This window comes from Hakea prostrata, chromosome 5 (assembly GCF_041222555.1).
Source record: "Hakea prostrata isolate BN-2017 chromosome 5, UWA_Hpros_2, whole genome shotgun sequence".
Lineage (NCBI taxonomy): Eukaryota > Viridiplantae > Streptophyta > Magnoliopsida > Proteales > Proteaceae > Hakea > Hakea prostrata.
Genome location: NC_142604.1, coordinates 10,150,274 through 10,163,203, shown reverse-complemented (window position 1 = coordinate 10,163,203; position 12,930 = coordinate 10,150,274). Strand labels below are relative to the sequence as shown.

General features: G+C 37.8%; 2 pseudogenes across 1 annotated transcript in view; one reads left to right on the top strand and one right to left on the bottom strand.

The window, feature by feature from the left end:
• LOC149015037 (uncharacterized) overlaps positions 1-8,033 on the bottom strand; it is a 29,964-nt pseudogene extending 21,931 nt beyond the window's left edge. The window contains exons 1-2 of the transcript XR_016173442.1: positions 7,891-8,033; positions 6,152-6,167 (exon numbers count right to left, since the gene is read on the bottom strand). The product of XR_016173442.1 is annotated as an uncharacterized LOC149015037 (transcript). The remainder of the gene's footprint in view (positions 1-6,151; positions 6,168-7,890) is intronic.
• Positions 8,034-8,990: 957 nt separating this feature from the next.
• Positions 8,991-10,659, top strand: LOC149015036 (exopolygalacturonase-like; annotated as a pseudogene).
• The last annotated feature ends 2,271 nt before the right edge of the window (positions 10,660-12,930 follow it).

Sequence of the window (12,930 nt, the reverse complement as noted above, 5' to 3'; positions counted from 1 at the left end):
TGCCTGACGAGCTGCAAGTTCTCCAAGGCATTATCTGAGTTTCATCAAATGAGCATACTTCCACATCCCCTGCAAGAGTTTTCAGACTATCTTACTGGAAATTTCAGACATTTTAGCAGGGTCTCTGCTAAGAATTTATGCTGGATGCCTTCAGTGAACAAATTATCTTTATTTATAAAAAAACAAATAAATAAATAAATAAATAAAAATAAAAAACCCCTTCATTCTGTGGGATTTGTGAATCTATAACGCATAGGTTACATTCTAACCCCTTGTACCTGTCTGGAACTGAAGAAAACAACTATCATGTGAAACTACAAAGCTTCAGGTGTGGGGATGCCGTCCACTAAATACTCTCAATGACATTTTCTGGAACACCTGTGGATCACATGATCCTAGACTCTATTTTACATTCATGAATCCAATATCTAGATGACCCAATTATCAGGGTGTGATCTGAGCTGGTAGTTGACCAAGATGAATTTTGCAGGAACATATTCTCTCTTGCATCCCATTTGCCCCAAGTGACTATCTTTTGAGTGTCCCAGCTTTTCATTTTTATTCTTCATTCTACAACTTATATGGCCAAGATAACCTTTGAACACTTGGTAGTCATCTTTGGAGGTCAACTAAGTTCTAGTCCACCTCTAACTCTATTAATAGATTTGTCTTCTCTATCTGGAACTTAATTTATTAAGTATATGAGTGACATCTTTGTCCATGTTAAACTCATGTGGAAATTTATTAGGTCTGCTATCAGACTTGCTCTCAGTTTCAGCAGAACTGTGAACAGTTTTATCACCCCTATATTTGTTACATTCTACCTACAAATCAGGTAGCAAATCAGAACACACAGGTTATACTTAAACATCCATATAAGTTCATCTCTTCACACAAAGTATTTCAATCTAAGATACTGGCTAATTCCATTAAGACCTTTCAGGCAGAATTAGTGTAACCACATCGTTTCAAACCAAATTTTGCTTAATCCAATGAAGTTAATTGATTAACATGATAAATTTTTCCCCTCAAAATTATCAACAATTTGGTGTCATTTGGAAAGAAACTGAAAGAAAGAATAGGGATCAAGATATGAAACCTGTCCACAACTGTTTATCCAAAGGATCGTACATGACTTGTGCAATAAGATTCCTTCGAGACCCAGGAAAAAAAAGGCTCTGGTGATGGAAAAGCCAAAATTTTATAGTTGCCTTCTTGTTAAGCTAGTTGTGGATGGTGCCCATACCATGCACAAATCTTTTGAAATTATCCTCAACTCAGTTCTAACAATGAACTACCAAAATCTACAAGGATTCTCCCATCTGGCAGCATAGTCTACAAACCCAATTAAACTCTTATTAAAGGACACTTAAGCTTGAATTCGCTTAAAATTTAAACCAAAAGCCCTTTGTAACTGGAAAAATGGAAGAATAAAGCCATGTTAAAACATGGTGTGCCCTAGAGCCATGGTGAACCATAAAACTATACATTTCAGTGTCCTCCCTGCCCTAAGAACTGTCTGGGTCTGCCAAATCATATCACTTTATGGCTGAAATTCAAGAAACAGAGTGGTGAGTTGAGAGTTCAGGATCCACAGAGATGGTGCACAGGTCTGAGTTTTGGCATTACAAACACCTCAGATGGAGCCACCAACAAAACACTTGTTTGACAATACCTAATGTTTCCTAGAAAAACAGCACATTCCCTTTATCTACTATTTAAATTGATTAGAAAAAAGAGCTTAACAAGACAAGTATGATAGGACCCTATTTGCCATGAGGCTGCTAAGGTGGAGCCAATCATGTCAAATTTCAATTCAAAAGGATTTCACAAAAGCAAAAAAAAACTACGTGTGTGTCTTTTTCTTGTCTCAATGTGTGTATTTTCTGAGAAAAAAAAAATTAATCTTTGAGTAACAAAGGCACCACAACATTTTAAGTAAGCTCAATGTGACACTTGGTCCCAAAAGGCATTTCTCAACTAGTTAACAGCCTTGATGACCACATCACCTCCAGTTGGCAAAGATAACCCCATCAAGACAGTCATCCAAGAGAACTTTTCCCTATACAATTCACAGTTACTAGCTGTTTTGTTGGACTTCATGTTAGGGAAAGAAAGAGTATGTACTGTTTACTGTGCTACTAATCCTGCCATTGTCCCTACATTCCTTAAATCAGAACCCGTAAAGGAAGAAGCTGTATGGTAATGGTCCTGTTTCTTGTTTCTTGTGTGTGTGTGTGTTTTTTTTTTTTTTTTTTTTTTTTTTTTTTTTTTTGCCTTTTCGGAACAGAAACAACCCAAATCATGTATGTGTAATCTGGTCTGTTTCTTATGCTCTTTAACTTTTGAAACAAACTGATGCTTCGGCGCAGTTTTTAGCGCACTTAGAAAAAACTTCACCCCCAAAAAAAAGAAAGAAAAAAAAAAGAACGCTTCTCTTGAATCAGCAGAGGGGAATTTTTGTCTTCTTCACATCAAAACATAATCTCCTATTTTGAAACCCTAAAAACTCAAAGTTTCTTCCATGTTTCATCCCATTTTTTTGTTACAGAAATGTTTTCTTTTTCCCGTGCAACCATTCGTGATTCAGCACCCAGAAACAGTGAGACACAATGAAAATAAATAGAAACAGCAACAACTATTTCTACCTTAGAAAAGGGAAACAAAATAGAAACTTTACCGTACAACCCCCAAATAAACCAGTTTGTCATCCCAAAGTTGCCACCAAGTGATCTAAGAAGTAGGGACATGATTTAGTTCTGGAAAATCGATTAAAGAATTACTGAAGGTTTTATTTTCCACTCTCTGGCTGTTGTTGGATAACACAGGGATAGCATGCAGATCTCTACAGAAACAAATTCCAAACGTGTCCATGAACTCATTAGTCTATTCCATGAATTCATTATCAATTGCATCCAAGAAATATCAGTCAGAATTTACGTGATCAGCACAAAAATCAAACCTGTAGATTAAGGACTAGTCACACAAAAATTAACGCCACTGAGAATCTACAGGTTGGACGATGAAGGGTTATACTCTTTTATTTCTTCTAACAATTGACTTGGGTGAAGAACCTAAAGGAATTAAGGCATATAACTCATGTGTCAACCTCCATTTTAAGAATGAAGCACAACCAAAAAAACTCATTATTATTTGATCAAATCAATCAAATAAAGAAACGAAACAATAAAGAGTAAAGAAATGGAGTGCCTTGAAATCCAGTACCCAATGGACTTACCTGGTTCTCTAACCGTTCCATGGACTCTGTAGCCCTTAGAAAGAAGAAGCTTCACAAGCCACGATGCCACGTAGCCACCTGCACCAGTCACACAAACTCTTCCCCTCTCTGCCATTGACGATTAACCTGCAAAAATTTACAGAACCCAACTCCTTTCCCTTCGACACCAGCATCCCTGTTGTATTTGTATTATCTAATCTGAAAATGCTTTCAGAAAGAAAGCATGCCAAATGGCTATCTGATAAAAGCTGACTTCTGCGTAAGAAAGCGACTGGAGTGTCTATCTATTGCTCTCGTTCTTCCCATCTCCGAGGTCCCTCACCAAGAAAGCAAGAACCATGTATATGTGGATACTTAATGAATATCTTTTTAACCAGAAAAGAAAAGAAAAAAACAAAGCAAGAACTCAGCTAAGATCTGACAATTGGGTAAAATCTGCAGATTAAAATTGCAAGCATGGAGCCATGCCCATCAGCAAACAGAAGCGAAATAGACAGGAAAGATCCCTCATTTGATGATTTTTTATTATCAAATGAGGGCTTGCATCATGCCTCTAATTCGAGATAATTTTTCACTTTTAACATTTTCCTTTGTTGTTTTACTTTTCATGAAATTTTTAGTCTCAAGTTTGATGCATATTTAAAAAAATAGACAAAATAAAAAAATTTTAAAAATAATAATAATAATAAAAAAGGTGTTTGATTCATAATTTTTTATAGAATTTCCAAATGTATAGTGAACTTGAGAGAATAATGGTTAAATTCTAAATGTCCATATCCATTTGATTGTTGTAATATAACTAAATTTCATTTCATGATTGTAATTTTTTCAAAGAAAAAAAACTTCATGATTTTACCAAGTCAATCACACATAACAACGGTGTTCAACTTCTTTTATCTTTCTTGTGTTGATGGATGATAGATAAGTTGGTCACACTCCTTTGCTTGATACATGAGAAGGGGGTGAACTGTTTTTTTGATAAATAGTTATACAAATATTGTTAAACTTACAAGGCCCCTACAGAGGGAAAGATACATGAAGATGGCTAGAGCGGAACACAACTGAGGATCCAAGAGGAAACATTAAACCCTACTTCTAGAAAAGCAATTAAACTATCTAATTAGAACAATGTCTTCTCCACTCCTCTAAGTCCCAACAATTTCTAGATACTCGAAAAGAAACAAGATGAGGAAGATTTTGGCTACTCAAAATCAATTCCAGTATTTTGTAGATTTTGTAAGTTTACCATAATAGTACCTTAATGAAACCCAAGATCCTAAGTATACCATTCTACATACAATGTTGAAAGAACATTTGTGATCACCTTTTAATCTTCCATATTCAGCATCACCAACAAAAAATTTGGTGGCTTTCACTGTTCATACATAGTACACCTATATTGGAAAAAAATGTTGACACGAAAAACTTGATTTTAAATTTTAAAAAAATTATTGATAGCCTTATGTTTGATTTTAATCTCAGCCTCTATTTGGTATATAGATGCACTGTTGTGCACAATAGATGATCATTTCTCACTAAGCAATTGTTTATAAACTCGTAACCCTTTGGTCATAATGAAGCCTTTCTCATTGCCGCAGTCCCACTCCAACCTTGGTTAATTAATTGACATTATATGTAATCATTCATAATAGTTTATTCATTAATAAATCTTTCTTGAAAGATGAACAAATTATGGCATGCTAAGTATTAGCACTGAAAAAAGGAATAGACTGATTAACCGAAAAAAAGAAAAAAAAGAATAGACTAGTAGACGAGATAATGCCAATAAATCACAAATGGAATTTTCAAAGAATAAGAAACAGGAATGCAATCAGGTGAACAAAAACAAAAACTTACATCGGCCACTTTTTCCTACTCGGTAAGAAGACTGTCTTCCTGGCTAGGGAGTCAACAACCCCGTTAGTCTTCTTGGGAGAATACACAAACTTACAATCTAGCACTTCAAAAGCTAGATATTTAATATCCCAAACTATAGGGTCAATACACCTAGGAGTTTCTGAGGTGCCCAATACAGCGTTCACTAGACTTAGATTATCCACTTCTACCTCAATATATTTGATACCTTCACTAACGCTAAGGAGAAGCCCTTCTCTCAAGGCCAGAGCCTCGCCTTCAATAATTTCAGACAATAATTTCAGAGAACTTTGCCGAAGTAAACACCACTACCAAAGGGGCCCCATTATGATTTCTAATCATGAGGCCTAGACCACATTTCGAGCCCACCCATGTAACATCGGTATTGAGTTTGGCCCATGGGCTCGGAGGGGGGGGGGGGGGGTTTCCACTTAACCGATTCATCCCTATTCATCTTCTTCATTTCACGCTCTAGTCTCTTCGCCAATGCCTTAAAATTACAGGTCTCCTCAAATTGTTTCTTCGCCTCTCAAGTACTTGAGATGAGTAGGAAACAATATCTTTGAAAAGCAAATCATTCCGCGAAAACCAAATGTTCCAGCAAATTAACGCTGTCAGCCTCTCTTTGTTCTTTTCCCCTTCCACTGAACGATGAAGCTATGTTTCTGTTGCCTTCTGTCATATGTGTTTGATTCGGAGTAATTTCCTTCTCTTGGATTCTGATACCTTCTTAGTTTTACTATTTATCAAAACAACCTACAAGATTCCATGTCAAAGCATATGATCAAGCAGCAACTTGAATCTACCAGCAACAGACCAATACAACAAGAGAAAAAATAATCACTTGATGAAAATTAAAAGGCGGCAAGTCGCGATATATGTAACAAACACACCATCCAAGGGTGTTTGGCTTGAATGCTGCATAATTAATGTGGAGCACCTGCAGCCTATGGTCGAGATCAAAATCTCGACCGTCCGTTTCACAAAAGGATGACAACCTACTTGTGCAAAATGGACAGTCAAGACCAAAATCTCGACTGTAGGCAGCATAGTGCTGCACAGTAATGGCGCAGCACTGAAGCATGACCCCAAGAAGGGAGCATGGGCAAGATGAAACAATGTTCTTTACTGGGTAGTTGTCCATTTAATAGATGCAAAATCAAGTGAATCCAGATCATGTCTATGTATCAAGTTGCCTGAGACACTCCAGAAGCTTGTCATTTGGAATCCATTATCTTGCGAGTGAAACCCACTGCATTCCTATAATGTCCCAAAACATTCTAAACTAAAACAATCATAAGAGAAGAACATGTGATCCACATTTGACAGTCAATACTAACTAGCCTTATTCCTTAACAGTTCATTCTTGTATTAAAAAGAAAAAGGCTTTATGATCTTCAAAAAATGTAAAGGCAAACTCAGAAGCAGAAAGATGCTCTCTCAGCTGTCATAACAAAACACCATATATATTAAGGACATAAAAATGACCTAAAGCGTCAACCCTTGTGAAGCAACCCCTCATGCATAGTTGTAGAGTGTCAAATGAGATCATCTTCATCAACAGTCAATGAAAAGTGTCATTTGGTTAACCCAAGAGACCAGACTTCCGGTAGCTTTCAACAGAATCAACAAGAGTCTCTTCTAATGGCCTGAATTTCAACCCCAACCGCACCAATTTCTCTGAACTCAGCTTAGAAGCTTCATCTACCTCAGTAAAACTGCCAAATCATAGATAAATAATATCAACAGAATATTTTGTCAGGGTAAAAATGTAAAACCCAAAGTTCATCCAGGTATTATGTGAAGGAGATCCCAACAATCAATGAAAGAAATTTTACTAAATGTCCAGATGAAAATTACTTTTATCTTATTCTGAACAAAAGATGACTGGGCTCATTGTCTAGTTATTTTGAACTGATAAGACAGTGACCATTTAATAAAGCTGCAAGTCTTTTTCTCTGTTAGGAACCCGCAAATCGAATGCAAAATTGTTAATATTAGAGCGATCAATCACACACAATCGAATAGAAAACAAGGAAGAAGGAGACACGGATTTTACCCTGGTTCACCTCAGTCTGAGGCTATGTCCAATAACATTAGGTTTTTCACTATATTATTCATGAAAACAACTACATACAATACTCTGTTACATGAGAATAAGTATATAGGAGCTTAGAAACCCTAAGCCACCGCTATTCATGGGCCCAGCCCCAAACTAAAAACAAACTTCGAGGCCCACAAAAACATGGACCCTCTACAGGCTATGGAGGGGTTGCCTCCACACCTCCGCCCGCTCACCGGGTAGCGGGACCCGTGCCTGTCGGCAACACAATGAGAAGCATGAGCCATACTCAACAAAACTAATGTTATTTACTTGATAAAATAATGATAAATTGCTTATAATTTTGCCAATCACCCACAAAGCACACCGTTAGCACTCATATAAATAATCCCTAACTATTCACATTTTCTCGGTATTTATAACACATAATCAACCTTAATCCCCCCCTCTCTTTCTCTGCCACTTGGCATGATCCTAGGGCCTATCATTCTCCCTTCCTATTGCTTATATACAGATTTCTCCTCCCCTTATTCTTATCTTTTGTGGTTTTTTTGGGTAATTTGACATTCTATGCTCCCCTGTTTTGCTCAAATTTGAATTATTAGTTTATGTTTGAAACTTCTAATGAGTTTTAGGTCTGGAATCAATATATTCTTTCAACCTTTAAGAATTCTTTACTTTTTGAGACTGGTAGCTTACAGGTTGGAGATGGTGCCCCACCTTCAAGAAGTCTATGTTCACTGAAATGACATCGCCTTCTTCCTTCAAACTTGCCTTCACCATGTCCAGTTGGGCAGCTCAGAACCTCCTCACAATCTCTATGCTCTTCAATAAGTTCTCCATGGCACCTATGTCGTAAAGTTTTGACCCCAGTGGCTTTGATCACTAACCACCATGGACATCTCTCCGCAAAGAAAACACGATAATTTTCATTGGGTGATGCAATCCTATGAGTTTCAAATCAAGGGTTTGCGATTCAAGGCCGATGGATTTGGCTTGAGAGTGAATGTAATCTGCAATAGCATAGTATTCGGGGCAAGGTATTGTTGGAACTTGGAGATTATCTCCGTTGAATCATCTGGTAACGAAACAACTACTGTCGATATGAATAAAAAGAAGAGCATAATGGAAATTCTCTCCATTTTTTTTTTCTTTCAGGAGAGAGAGCACTGAGAGTAGTGAAGTTGTTCTTCCAGCTCAGTCTTTAAAGAGGTGAACTCTCCAGTTTCAAACCATTGCTCTAAGAGATTTCGAGAGATCAAACCAATGCAAAATGGAACAGAACCAAAAGTTTCCACTCGACTAATTGGAGCATAAACATGCATTAGAAGGTTGTTAACGTAAAAGATGCATGCAATAATCATGCAGGAAATATATGTTGTTTGATTTAGCAATTTAAGGATTCTTTTTAATATTAAAAATAAAAATTTATGCATTTGATTCGCTTTGTGAAGATGTCACCAAGATAGAGTGCTTACATCCATGAAGTAGAAGGAAGGGAGGAAGAGAGGGATAATAGGTAGTTCATTCCCGATTTACGGTGGATATTTTAGCCGACGATTGTGGCTACAGAAAAAAGTAGATATTCTTGGAAGAAGTTAGTTATGGCCGTTGGTATCCAACCCAAGTATCACAATGTTGAATTTCATATAAATTCGAATCTCCTGTTGAGAGGAAAATGGGAAAGATCATCCTGAAAACAAATTAAATTCCATCCAGGAAAAAGAAAAAGAAAAAGCCAAATAAAAAAGGGAAGAATTATGCAAGGTGTTATTCTCTTCTGGCTTTTCTTAACTTCTTTTACCTCGGGCATTAATGGAGAAAGAATCCTTGGAGAAAAAGCGATTTGCACCAACCCCTAAAGAAACAGCAGCTGCACCAGGAGGCTCCGACGGCACTTTCAACGTTATGCGTTATGGCGCTAAAGGAGATGGACGAAGCGACGATACCAACGTAATCAATCCTCAATTCTTAATTCTCATTCTTATTATTATTATTTTTTCTTTTATGGTTTGCAGAGAGAGATTATGAACCCTAAATTTTGCAGGCTTTCATGGCGGCTTGGAAAGAAGCATGTCAATCTTCAGGTTCAGCGACACTTTCCATACCAAAAGGAAGCTTCTTAGTTGGTCCCCTTAAATTCAAGGGGCCCTGCAAAAACACTGGTTCCCTTACTGTCCAGATGCAGGTGTATTTCTATAGCAAACAAATCATTTCTTTCTTCTCAAAACATATTGGATTGTCCCCTAACATGAGGTTTTCGATTATCTGTACAGGGTGACTTGAAGGCAATCACGGATTTGAGCAAGTATGATTCAGATGATTGGATCGAGTTTGGATGGGTGACCGGATTGACGTTGACCGGAGGTGGGACTTTTGATGGCCAAGGCGCTGTATCATGGCCTGCCAATAAATGCCCTAAAAGTCTCAAAGATTGTAAAGTTCTTCCAACAGTAAGTGGATATGGATTCAACTATTTTACTTGCTGGTTTTGTGTAATCTATCGTTAAGGTTTTATTAACAAAGGTAACTTATTTTGTTGCAGAGTGTGAAGTTTGTTAGCATGACCAAAACAATAGTGAAGGGGATAAAGTCTTTAAATAGCAAGTTCTTCCACATTGCTTTGCTCACCGCCTGAGACTTCCAAGGGAGCGATATCACAATCAACGCACCAGGAGACAGCCCTAACACGAGATGGAATCCACATAGAACGAAGCGTGGTGTTAGCATCTCTAATTCTGTAATTGGTACCGGCGATGATTGCATCTCCATCGGACAAGCCAATTCCAATGTCCACATCAATGGTGTCACCTGCGGACCTGGTCACGGCATCAGGTTGGTGCATGAATCGATCTTGATCTTAAATCTTGCTACAAAACCTCAAATTCATTCACGAATTTTGTTGATTTGATTGCTTCTTGTAGTGTTGGAAGCTTGGGGAAATACCCGAAGGAAGGTGATGTGAGAGGGCTTACTGTTGAAAATTGTAAATTAAGTGGAACAACGAATGGAATTAGGATCAAGACATGGCAAAACTCACCTGACGCCAGTGCGGCTTCTAACATGACCTTTGAACACATTGAAATGAAAAGTGTTACTAATCCAATCATCATCGACCAGACATATTGTCCTTACGCCAAATGTGATGAAAAGGTTAGTAGCTAGAAACCACCAAATTCGTTCATTGCTGCAACTTTTTTGCTTCGTTGAGGCGTTTTAACAAACACTTTGGAACATGACAAATGGATTAATATTGCGAGCACCATCAAAAGTTGCGTTGAGTGACGTGTCCTTCGGGCACATTACAGGGAACTTCAGCTTCTCCGATGGCGGTGACATTGGAGTGTAGCCAAGGGGTGCCATGTAAGAATGTGAATCTTGAAGATATTCACTTGGAACCCGCAACGGAGGAACCGCAACTACGTCATCGTGTCGGCATGTCAATGCCAAATATATTGGAACCCGATTCCTCCAAAGCATGTAAATCCACCACCGTAAACATAGGGTTCGGCTCCTCTCCAGAGGGTGAATATCTCCCCCGGGGGGCCCACTGAAATCTAACATCTTGTCAGGTGGAATATACCAATTCAAGGATTCTTTTTACCATAATTTTAAGCCATGCCCCCCTTAGCCAATGGAGGGTTAGTAGGATGGCTAGGAACCTGACTTCTCTCGAAAGTGAGAGGTCGTGGGTTCAACCATGCCTGCAGCATATGTAATATCTCCATCCCCCAATTTCCTTATGTATAACCAACTAAGAACACTCAGTTGGTTAACAGTTAATTCAATAAATTTTATGATGAAAATACATTTGTGTCCTTTTGGATTTCGTTTATTTCTTTACTAAGGTTAGGTCCTCTTAATGTAATATATTATATGTGGGTCCCAGTCAAACTAACAGTATTTGTCGTTATTAAGTATATTCAAATTTCAAACGTGAAGGTACCAAAATGCCCCTTACGTTATTTAATACATTGTGTTAATATATTGTTTTTTTTTGGGGGGGGGGGGGGGGAGAAAAATTAATATATGGTTTTAAAAAGAGATAATTGGTCATTAAGCGTTAATTTTATGGTTAATATATACAGTAACACAATGTATTAAATAATATGATGGCATTTTGGTCCTTCTCCGTTTGAAATTTGAATATACTTAACGGCGGCTAACAATGTTAGTCTAGTTGGGACCCACAGATAATGTATTACGCTTAGGGGACCCAACATTAGTTTGTGGTCCACTAAGGGAACCCACGTGTATGAAACACTTTTTTTTTTTAACCTACCAAAATAAATACGAGGGAAAAAAAATTACCAAACTAAACAAAATCACATCTTTCTTTCGTTTTGATTTCTTTTATTTTATCTTTATCCTTATTTTTTGGTAAGGGTTCTTACTTTTATTTGATATACCAAACAGATTTACAAAAAGAACAAAAAATTAGAACTTATCAAAAAATTCCCTCACACTAACGCAAGTGAATGTGCAGTTTGAAGCTTCAATCCTCTGCAACTTAAGGCGGAAAGGCCAAGAATCTACTTCAAATCCATTGATTTAGTTCTTCATTTTTTGGTATTAAAATCTTGGTTTTCAACTTGATCAGAGGTTTTGATCCTCTTCTTGAATCCTTTGTTGAGTTCTAAAATTCAGCGGCAAGAGCTCTGATCACCATGAAAAAGAATCTGTTATGGGTGACGGTAGAGGCCTAAGTCATTATGGAGATTATTGTCAGAACAAACACCGTATAATAGCTAATCGGAAAAAAAACAATAATGAAAACATATAGGGATTTAACGTGGTTCACACACCAATGTGGTATACTACGTCCACGGGCTAAGAATAAGAGTTTTTCCACCTTGTAAATGAAATACAAAAGGAGATCTTACAACCAATCGCAAAGAACGGCGTTACAAGAACTCTAATCGAAAGTCTCAAATCTCTCAGTAATGTGGTAGGCAAACATAAGATACATATCTATAGGCTCTAATTATGTACTTGGGTCTGGCCGAAGCCCACCTCTTCCACCACAGATCTCCGTAAACGGGTCATTCAGGTCGCCCACTAAAATATATCGGTGTGGGTTCATATTCCAAATCGGGTATAAGAATTCGGGTCAAAGCATAACAATTCTAAGACCAGATTTTTATCAGTGATTGCAACATCGAAGTATTACTATTTACCTGAACTTGATATGTTCTGATAAAATCCGGGGGGCCAGGGCCCCCCTCGGCCCCAACGCCTTGCTGACCTCCATTATATGCTAGCATCTTAAAAGGTTAAGGGAAAAGCAAAGGCAGAGCAAATCGGTTAAAAGAGAACATTCTTGCTACCTGAGTAAAATGAAAATCATCAAAAAGGGAGGAAAAAAATAAAAACGAAGAAGGTATATTTGCTGCTATACAAAATTAAAGTTTACTTGGGACCGAAATCAACGAGGCTTTTCATTTCCTGCAAGCATGCAATGACACTCCTTATGATCCAAAGAACAGCCATTTGGATCTGTTCGGAGACCATTGCTGATATTATCAACGGAGGTTGAGAATCCAGGTGAAAATACTGACGACATCGTATTTGCTACTCGTTGAACTTGCCAATTGTACGGGACAAGTCCAGCATGGCCTTCACAAGCCTCCTCTGTACATCAAACGATTCCTTCAAAGCGTCTGAGTCATTCAGCATATCAGTTAATTGCTTCAGAATGGACTTGGCCAACTCGGTTGAGTACTCGTGCTCCTCTTCCAGCCGGTGCTCCTCCTCT